Genomic DNA, 9,994 nt, shown 5'->3' with positions numbered 1-9,994 from the left:
AAAAAAAAAGTCAGGTCCATCGCAACAAATTTACCATATGTTGCAACATATAGATTATTTGTTGCGACAGATGGACCATATATTTGGAGGAGATGTTTTGATTTCTTCTAACAGCTGATTCGTCAGTTGCAATAGATGGAGATTTCGATTCATCAGCTGTTTTGGATGTGTTAAGATAAAAAGTCACGACTCTTCAAACCTCCATTTTAATAGTCATCACATTCGTGTAGATGAATAAACAACACTGACATGTCCTGATGGGGTAGGAAGAATAAGATGCGTGCAATGGATCCCATTTTCATGCATGCGAGTTATGTATATTATTGATCAGGCTACCGTGAAGACACATAAAGTGTAATGATTTTGTGAATGCAATTTTTACCTATGATTAGACATTGATACTTCAAACAAGATCCTGAATTGTACAGTTTAGTTTGATAGGTGCAAACTGATAAGGCCGAAGGGTTCCAAGACGGTGGTGTTGATACCCCGTTACAATTTAATGACACGATTTATGCACATGTTTTTGTGTTTGGGGAAGGGTTCAAATTTTTTACGGCAGTGTAAATATCCAATAGTGATTGGACCGGTTTTAATGGCATAATGGACTTCTTAAAAGACCTCCAAAGCCTCGCAATGTAGCAAACAATGATAGAACCAATGGAAATTCCCCTGGTCCAAATTTATATGGATGGATTGGTGGAGGAGACTATTATACAGCAGAAGGTTTTTGGGAGAAAACCTGTGCGGAAAGAGGGAGGTTAGGAAGGCCATATATCATCTTAGCACTTGTTTAAGAGGATACACAGGGTCAATTCCTCTTGACCATTCTTCTTTTTCTTCAACGACTGATGGATTTTCATTTTTGGATACACTTTCACATTCACATCTCATCCAATTTTTTCATTTTTCATGTCAATTTCATAAGCTAATTTCGCTACACTTTCCTTTCGACCTTGTGTATCCTCTTAAACAAGTACTAAGATGATATATGGCCTTCTCAACCTCCCTCTTCCCGCACAGGTTTTCTCCCAAACACTTTCTGTTGTATAATAGTCTCCTCTAACAACCCATCCATATAAATTTGGACCAGGGAAATTTTATTGGTTCTATCATTGTTTGCTGCATTGCGAGGCTTCAGATGTCTTTCAAGAAGTTCATTGTGCCATTAAAACTGGTCCAATCACTATAGGATATTTATACTGCCGCCAAAAACTTGAACCTTTCCCCAAACTTGACACAAAAACATGAGCATAAACCGTTATTAAATTGTAACGGGATATCGACACCACCGTCTTGGTACCTCAGCCTTACTAGTTCGAACCTAACAATCTTAACTGTAAAATTCCATATCTTGTTTGAAGAATTAATGCCTATTAGGTAAATAACAAACATTCACAAAATCATTGCACTGGATGTGTGTTTTCATGATAGGTTGATCAGTAATACATACCTCCCACATATGAAGTGGTTCCATCTGCAAACAGCTTATTCCTCCGAACCCATCTTTACTCTAGCCTTTAATGCTGGCCGGACAAAAGTGGATCCAATTTCACTTCCTTTTGTCTGCAAACAAGAGAAATACATTTGATGTCAAACAAGAGAAGAACAAAAAGAACATTACAAAAGGGTAACACAAAATTTAGTGAATCAACAGATAACCAATATGATGCAACAGATTACCCATCTGTTCAATCGATGAGGCATCATTTGCAGAGGATGGATGACATATTGCAATAGATGGGCCATCTGTTGGAATAAATCAAACCAGCTTTGCTACTGGTTTGATTTCTTCAAAAAGTTGCTCCGTCTGTTCCAACAGCTGATTCTCAGTTGCAACAGTTGAGGAAACTGTTGCAACACCACCAATAACAGCATCAACAACAAAGAAACAAACAAAACAACACCATATGTTCCAACACCATCCACAACACAAATATCACATATTCCAACACAACCACCACCCCTAATAACAACAACACCAAAGTACCAAACAAAAGACATAAAAAAAAACTATACTGATAACAAGACTTTTTAAGTTCTCCCAACAGATAACTTTTTTTGCATATTTTAATAAAAACAACGGTTCGTTTATTCAAGACTTAAAAGTCACCTTTTCTTCAATTTTCTCAATAAATAGCAAACTAGCAATGGATAAATCATTGATAGCAACAGATGTAAATAACTAATTTAAATGAAATACAAAGAAGAAGATGAGATGAAAAGAGCAACTTTGAATCATACCTGCAATGTCAAAAAAAACAAACGGATTAGAACATCCAGTTCTATCTAGAAAAGATATTGATTGGTTGAGATCCCAAAGGATCCTCATTCAAAAAAAAAGAGAGAAAAGAGAGGAAAAAAGGAAACAAAAAAGATAATTAAGAATAAAGAAAAAAGAAGAGTTATGAATTAAGTCTAGTCTAGACTACTTTATGGCTGAAGAAGAGAGAGTTCTAGATATGGGGGGTTTTAAATATTCATTAATAACTTTTGAGGGGAACAAGGAGACGGTGACATTGAAAAAACCAGATAAGACTACTCACTTAGGAGATTTTTGAGTTATCAAAGTTGTACCAAGTAATATTTTTTACCGCCTTAGTATTTTAACTATTTTATCTCGGACAGGAAATACCTAAATTGCTTTACAAAAAAAAAGGATCAAAAAATATTTAAGTGCAACAGATGACTTACTCTGTTTGATAGTTTACAACAGATTCATAATCTGTCACAAATGACGTAATCTGTTTGATAGTTTACAACAGATGCGTAATATGTTGCAACATATTACCTAATTTATTTGATTTGATCCAACAGAAAAGACATATGTTGCAACAGGTTGAACATTTGTTTATATATAATTTCAATTGAGTTCTTTTGTTAGACTAAAACCTTAATTGAATGTGAGTTCTCAAGGGTCAAATACAACTTTAATTGAGTCTTTTAGCAATTTCATGATGAGACGGCACTGCGTTCCTCCGACCAGAGTCGTCGATCGATCACTCTTAGACGAGCCGATTCTTACTACCTTATATGTTAGACAAATACCTTAATTGATTAATCTAGGACTAGGGTACTAATATCTTGATTGAATAATCTGGGACTAGGGGTGGGTTCTCATAAGGTCAACTATCAATTAGTCTAGGACTAGGAGTGAGTTCTCATAGGGTCAGCCACAACAGATAGCATCGCCTATTTGATAATTTAAAACATATGGGTTATCTGTTGCGACATGTGACAATCCATTTGATAATTTACAACAGATGGGTAATCTGTCACAACATATAACTTAATCTGTTTGATACTTTACATTAGATTCGTAATCTGTTGTTACCTAATCTGATTGATAATTTACAATAGATGAGAAATCTGACGCAACATGTTGAACATTTATTTTTTACAATTTCAATTGAATTCATATGTTAGACTCTTAAATTGATTAATCTAGGATCAGGGGTGAGTTTTTACAGGGTCACCTCCTAGAGTACTCGGTCAACTACAACTTCAATTGTTTTTATATGATTTTAAAAATTACGCATATATTTTATGATTTTAAAAATAATTAAAATCATTTTGGATCAAATTAACATTTTAAAACTACTTGTCATTCATTTTCAAAATACAAATCAACCCATACAAAATGTTTCATTATTTCAAATCTCGAGGTCTGGCTCTTTCTCTCTCATTCTCACTCAACAATACAGTACAGACAACAACTACTCAACAAATTTGCTCAACCCTCCACAACAGATCATTTTTCTTCTCATTTTCGACCACATAGGTATTATTTTTAACATCATTCTTGCTTGTATCAGTCATTTTCTTTGTCTTCGTAGGCAATAAAGTTTGAGAAGAGTTCTATAGTTATTTTTTTCTAAAAAATAAAGGCTTTTAAGTTAATGATGAAAAATAAAACTTTTAGTTGTATTATCTTCGAGAATGGATTTACAAGTTTGAGTTTTGATGGTAAAATCGTAGGAAGAACTCAAGAAATCTCTAGTTTCCGTCGCAGTGTTCCGTTGACTATCGTGGTATAGTTGGATGGTGGTGGTGGTGGTGGTGGTGGTGTTTGTGGATGTCGTGGTGGCACCGGTGGTAGCATTGGTTGGTGGTGTTTGTGGTGGTGTCGGTATTCGTGGTATTTGTTTGTTTGTTGGCATTGGTTGGTGGTGTTTATGGTGGTGGCTGTTGGTGTGTCGGTATTCATGGTATTTGTAATGTATTTCTTAAAATCTATGCATACATCAACTGTAATGTAATTTTTATTTTTTTTTGTCTGTAGGTAAAACATGTCTCCCAAAAGAAAAGAAAGTGAAAGTGGATCAACGTCTGACCACTAAAAAAAAGGCTATAGTACAGAGGGATTCGAAGGAGCTTCCTGAACAATCTCAGTCAGGGAAAAGTGAAGCTGAGGAGAGATGTGAAAACAACGTTGAGGGAGGTGGACAAGGGTTCGTAGATGGTGATGAAGAAAATGAAAGTAAGAAAGAGGAGGAATTGGAGAGTCAGAAAGAGGATGATCATCAACATGATGATAATGGATCACCGACGGAGCGTGAGTTAATATCGACATCCCAGCATGATACTGTAAAAACTTTTAGTATTGACAAGTTTGAAGTTACGATGCCGATAAATGACCCAGAAGAAAAACAACTAACTGGTCAAATTGTACTTAAATGGCAGATAGGGAAAAATTTTGAGCATTTTATGAAAATTATGAAGAACAAAAACATAGACGGACTTTTTAAGAAGAGCTGCTTTGGATGCTTTTTTGAGCTGCCTGAGGACCCCTCTGCCCGTATCCGTTTCCCTATGATGATGGTATATGGTCTTCTCAAGCGCAGGATCAAGTACACGGGGGTTGATAAAGATTCGGAGGAGGGGGCAAAATGTGGCATGCCTGTTTGTTTTGGCTTGCAAGAGTTTGCCATAGTGACGGGCCTGAGATGCCATCATCCAGAAGGACCACCACCCCGCAAAAGATCCAAGGCAAGAAAATGCAAGGGAAAAATAGATGGGTTGTTTGACATTGCTCGACGTGGCTATAAAGCATCGGATTTGTTGACAGATCTCGAGGATAAAACCATACCAGAGCAGTACATGGTGCAATTGTGCTTAGTTTGGTTTGCCCATTCAGATATATTAGCAAGAGACGTCAACAAGGTCCTACAAGATGATTTGTTGGCGCGTGCTGAGGATTTTGATAAATTCAATAATTATTCCTGGGGATATGACAGCTTCTACTTGACTGTCCAATATTTACTGACAAAGCTATCCTCAGGGACGACCACATTATACGGCTTTCCTTGGGCTTTCATGGTAAAATTAATCACTAATTTTACTCATCCATTAATTTATATTGAATATAGTTATTATGATTTTTTTTCTTGCTTCCTGTTTACACTTTTTAGGCTTGGCATTTGAAGCCATTCCCCCTCTCTGAAAGCAGTTAATGGATTACCCAAATGAGGTTTCTCATCCAAGGATGTTTAGGTGGTTGGCTGCAAAGAGCAACACCAATATTAAGGAGGCTGATCTCTTTAACCCTCCGGATGATGCATTACGTCTTCTTCAAGTAAAATAATTCTACTCAAAGATAAGAAAGAAATTGAACAGATGTTATATCTGGTGCATGGGATATTATATCTGATGCACCAGATGGGACATCTGTTACGACGGGGTATATCTTGCATCAGATTACCCATCTGTGGCTTTGGTTCTCTGAACCCGACTCCTAAAAGATTAACCATCCACTGTAAATTATGCAACAGATATTTAATCTGATAACATATCATTCATCTGTTGCGACATATAGATCATCTGTTGCATAACAGATTACCCATCTTATGCAGCTGTTGCAACAGATGATTGATATTTTGCATCAGATTATCCATGTATTGCTCTGTTTCTCTGAACCATACTCAAACGGATTTTAACCATATACTGCAAACTATGCAAAAAATGAGTTTTTATTTAAATGTAGCCCAACTGTGAAAATTATTATATTATATGATTTAAATGCATCTGTCTTTTTTTTCTTTTTTGTAGGTTGTGCATCCATGGATCGTACCTACTGAGGAGGAGTCGGTGATGACTTCTTATATTACTCTAGGTCATGTTGATACTATTGCAGACCTAATGGTGGAGTTAATAAATAAGAAATTGGCTGGAGCAATAGCCATAAGAAGAGTAGTTAGACAAGGTCAGCCTAATGTTGAGGCTCTTTATGACCAACCTTTTACTAAGGCAGATCCGGGTGCTTCTTCTGGTGGAGTTGTTGGTGTTGGTGACAGGCATACTGATGCTACTACCAGTCGTTATGATGAGCATGTTGATGCTCAAGAAAGAATAAATATGCTCAAAAAATATTTACTTTACTTTCACATTGTAAAATAACACTGATATTTTACGTTGTTCAGTGCAACACGCAAAAAGAAGAGTTGCAATTTTGATTTTTTGGATGCCTGATAATGCCCTGGAAATCACTCTCCTTCTCCTCTTAGCCCTAATCTCTAATGGAGCGGATGAAAATAAAATCCTCTTAGATGTCAATTCTTTTACAGAAGCAGTTAATACATTAATAGTATTAATCACTACATCATGTTTCGCCCTGCAATCTTGACATTTGCATACAAAACATTCACTGATAGAGGCAAAATATGTATAACCAGTATGATCATACTGTAACACCCCATACTTAATTACGTGCATTAGCCATGGTTATATGTGTTGGAGTATATGTATTGATCATAAGTTAGGTATATATGAGTTTAAGTATGAGTATTGATTATTTTGAGATGGTTTCAAGTGTATAGTTTGGTTATATATGTATAGGAATCGACTTTATTTATACCAGAATTTGCTCGTCGAAGTTTCTATGAGAAGTTTATCGAGTTATCTTTCCAACGATATAAAGATTTCTAAAAATAGATGAGTATCGGATATAAGCGAGCATGTTCGAAACTTGAAAACGGTGGACGCAATGAACAGTAAATGTGTAGAAATTTTCTGCACACAAAAGTACTGTAGCCAAACAGATTTTTGGGTCAACTTTAAACGATCATAACTCCTTGTAAAAAAAAGAACTGTGTGAGATGCTATATATCGATGAGAAGCCCTGAGAGTCTTCTTCCTAATGCAATTGGTTTCACCCAAATCCATTATCGGAGCAAAGAGTTATGGTCGATTTACTTTAGCCTATCAAAACAGTCCACCATGGACAGATTCGGATTTACTTACATTTTAAGGGCAATATGGTCATTTTCCATCACCTCATGGACGAAAATTGGTCATTATATACATATAATTAGCCTCATATCCATAATTTATCATCCAAATTATTGAAGAATAAGAAACCCTAGCCTAAGTTCAACTCCAATTATCTTGTGATTCAACCGTAGAAAATCCAAATTGATTCCGTAGTTGTGTTCACCGCCTCGAGGGCTTCGAGAAGCACCCTTATTTGTGCCAACAGGACTTCGAAATCAAAAGGGTCATTTTATGGTAAGGATGTAAATTATGTTGGTGTTATTTATATGGATATGCATATATATATATATATATATGCATGTGAGCATAAGAAGTATGCTATTTGATTGTTGTTGAAAGATGATTGGAAATAATGTTGAATTATTCTGGTGCATGGTTGGATTATGTTGAATTGTGAAGGGATTTGGTGTGATGATGTGGTATTGAAATGATGATTATATATATATATATATATATATATATATACACACACATAAACCTATTGTTCAAGTTGGTTTTTGGAGTGCTTTACAAATATTGGTTGTATGGAATTATGGAAGAGAATTGTGGTGTTGGGTTGCTAATACTAGATGCCAAACACTTCATTATAGATAAGTGACTTGTAAAGGCGGGAAGTTGTGTTGAATTGGTATCCGAATCTACAACGAGGTATGTAAAGCATACTCTAACGATGTTCTTTGGCATGAAAACACCAATGTTCTATCAAGTAAGATTCTGAGGTTGTCCAAAAACATGTATTGTTTTACATTACTAACGAAGTTGTTTCCATTCTATAAAGTGTCAAAATGTTTCATTGATATACCAAAAGGATCCTATTTCATTGTTGTGATATTGATGATTCCGAAACACATTGTTGATGTACCAATGAGTCTTTATTACATCGTTATTGTATAGAAAGTCTATTACTTGGTTCCTATTGATGTATCATTATTCCGTTGGTACTATATTGGCATGAACACTAATGTAATAATCTCAAAAGCTTTTGAACTAAGTTATTGGAAAGATCTCTTATGTGTGTTACTTGATATACGTGTGGGTGGTAGCTCAGGGGCTTAAGCCTAGCATGGGCCGATCCCGACATTTGATATGATTACAGTTGATATGTACTGGGGGCAGCCTAATGGTCACAATACGGTACAGTATTGATTATTGTTAGGTGGTTGGAGGTTCGGGAGGAGGAGGTAATGGCGAATGATAATTGTAAAGAATAAAATGAACGAATGTATACCGTTCCACAAATGTGTTTGAATTCAAGAACCCAATTCAGATTAATGATAATGTACATGATCCTAAAAGTGTTTATGAAGTGTGGTTCACTTCTATTATGATTTATTCACTTGCGTCTGATTTTCTTGATCCCCCATATCACATATGATTATTTACAGCTTTACATACTCAGTACATATTTTGTACTGACGTCCCTCACGGGGGACCTATATTTCATGCTGCAGGCACAGGTGCTTCAGCTCATTCACAGCATAGATAGGAGCCAGATCATACAACTATTGTTGGTGAGCTCCAGTTTGCTTCAGAGCTTTCCGAGTCGGTCCCTTATGTTTTGTTATTGTACAGGAGTCATGTGTGGGCGGGGGTTTGTCCCGACCCTAGTTATATCATGTATATCCTAGAGGCTTTGTAGACATAAGGAAGGGTAAAGTCACGGAAGTTTATATAGTGATGTTATATTTGTATATGTGGTGGCTATATGTGGTGGCCCCGACGGCCAAGTATTATATATATATATATATTTGTGCGTGTTGTGCTGATACAGGTAATTAGATTCTTCTATATGCAGCGAAGTGCTGTCCAAATTTTTGGTGACATATAAGTGAAAGTACAGGTATCTGAACGGGTTCTCCCGGGCCTTCTCGGCTTCGGGTGCCAGTCCGGCCCAATGGGATTTTGGGGCGTGACACATACTCATAATGGTTTGCTTTAAATACTGTTAGAGGAGCATCATTAACACCAACAGCAGCACCACTACCACCACCAACAGCTTTATCAACAACAACAAGCCCACCCTCCAAAATTATTTTTCTTGTAATGGTTGTTGCTTCAAACAATTCTATTTTTATTCTGTCGATGACCTAAGGGTTCGATAAAGTTTGCACATACTGTAAAGTAAGAAAAAATGGCATCTTCAGCTCTCGATTGGTCGGAACTAGCGACGGATGCACATTCTAACATAAATCATTACATCTATTAGAATGATGATTAGATCATTCAAAAAAAAATATTAAGTAAAATAAAAAATTAATTATAATTATACTTACTGCATCCTTCGGAAGGTTGAAGAGATCAAGAAATTTTGCATTTTATCAGTTTTGATCGATAACTATCTCAAGATTCTTGGACAGGAAACTCCTTCCTGGTGTTCACTTGTTGTTTCAAATAAGGAATGGCTTCAAACGCCCAAGCCTATAAAATAACGCCAATAAATCAAAACCATTATTGAGCGAAAAATATGAATGATATCATAATAGAAGAAAGAAACATTTACCATGAAAGCCCATGGGAAGCCATATAAGTTGACTGTCTTTGGCGCTAACGGAGTCAACAAATATTTGACAGTCATTTTGAAGCTTTCATACCCCCATGGATAGCTGTTAAACACCTCAAGATCCTCAGAGAGCTTTATTAAATCGAGGCTTATGTTGTTGTTAACGTCTCTCGTCCAAAGAATATTATGTACAAACCAAACCAAGCACAATGACTGTTTGTGCTT

The sequence above is a fragment of the Capsicum annuum genome, chromosome 8, assembly GCF_002878395.1.
Source record: "Capsicum annuum cultivar UCD-10X-F1 chromosome 8, UCD10Xv1.1, whole genome shotgun sequence".
NCBI classification, from domain to species: domain Eukaryota; kingdom Viridiplantae; phylum Streptophyta; class Magnoliopsida; order Solanales; family Solanaceae; genus Capsicum; species Capsicum annuum.
Note: the sequence above shows the minus strand (reverse complement) of the source record.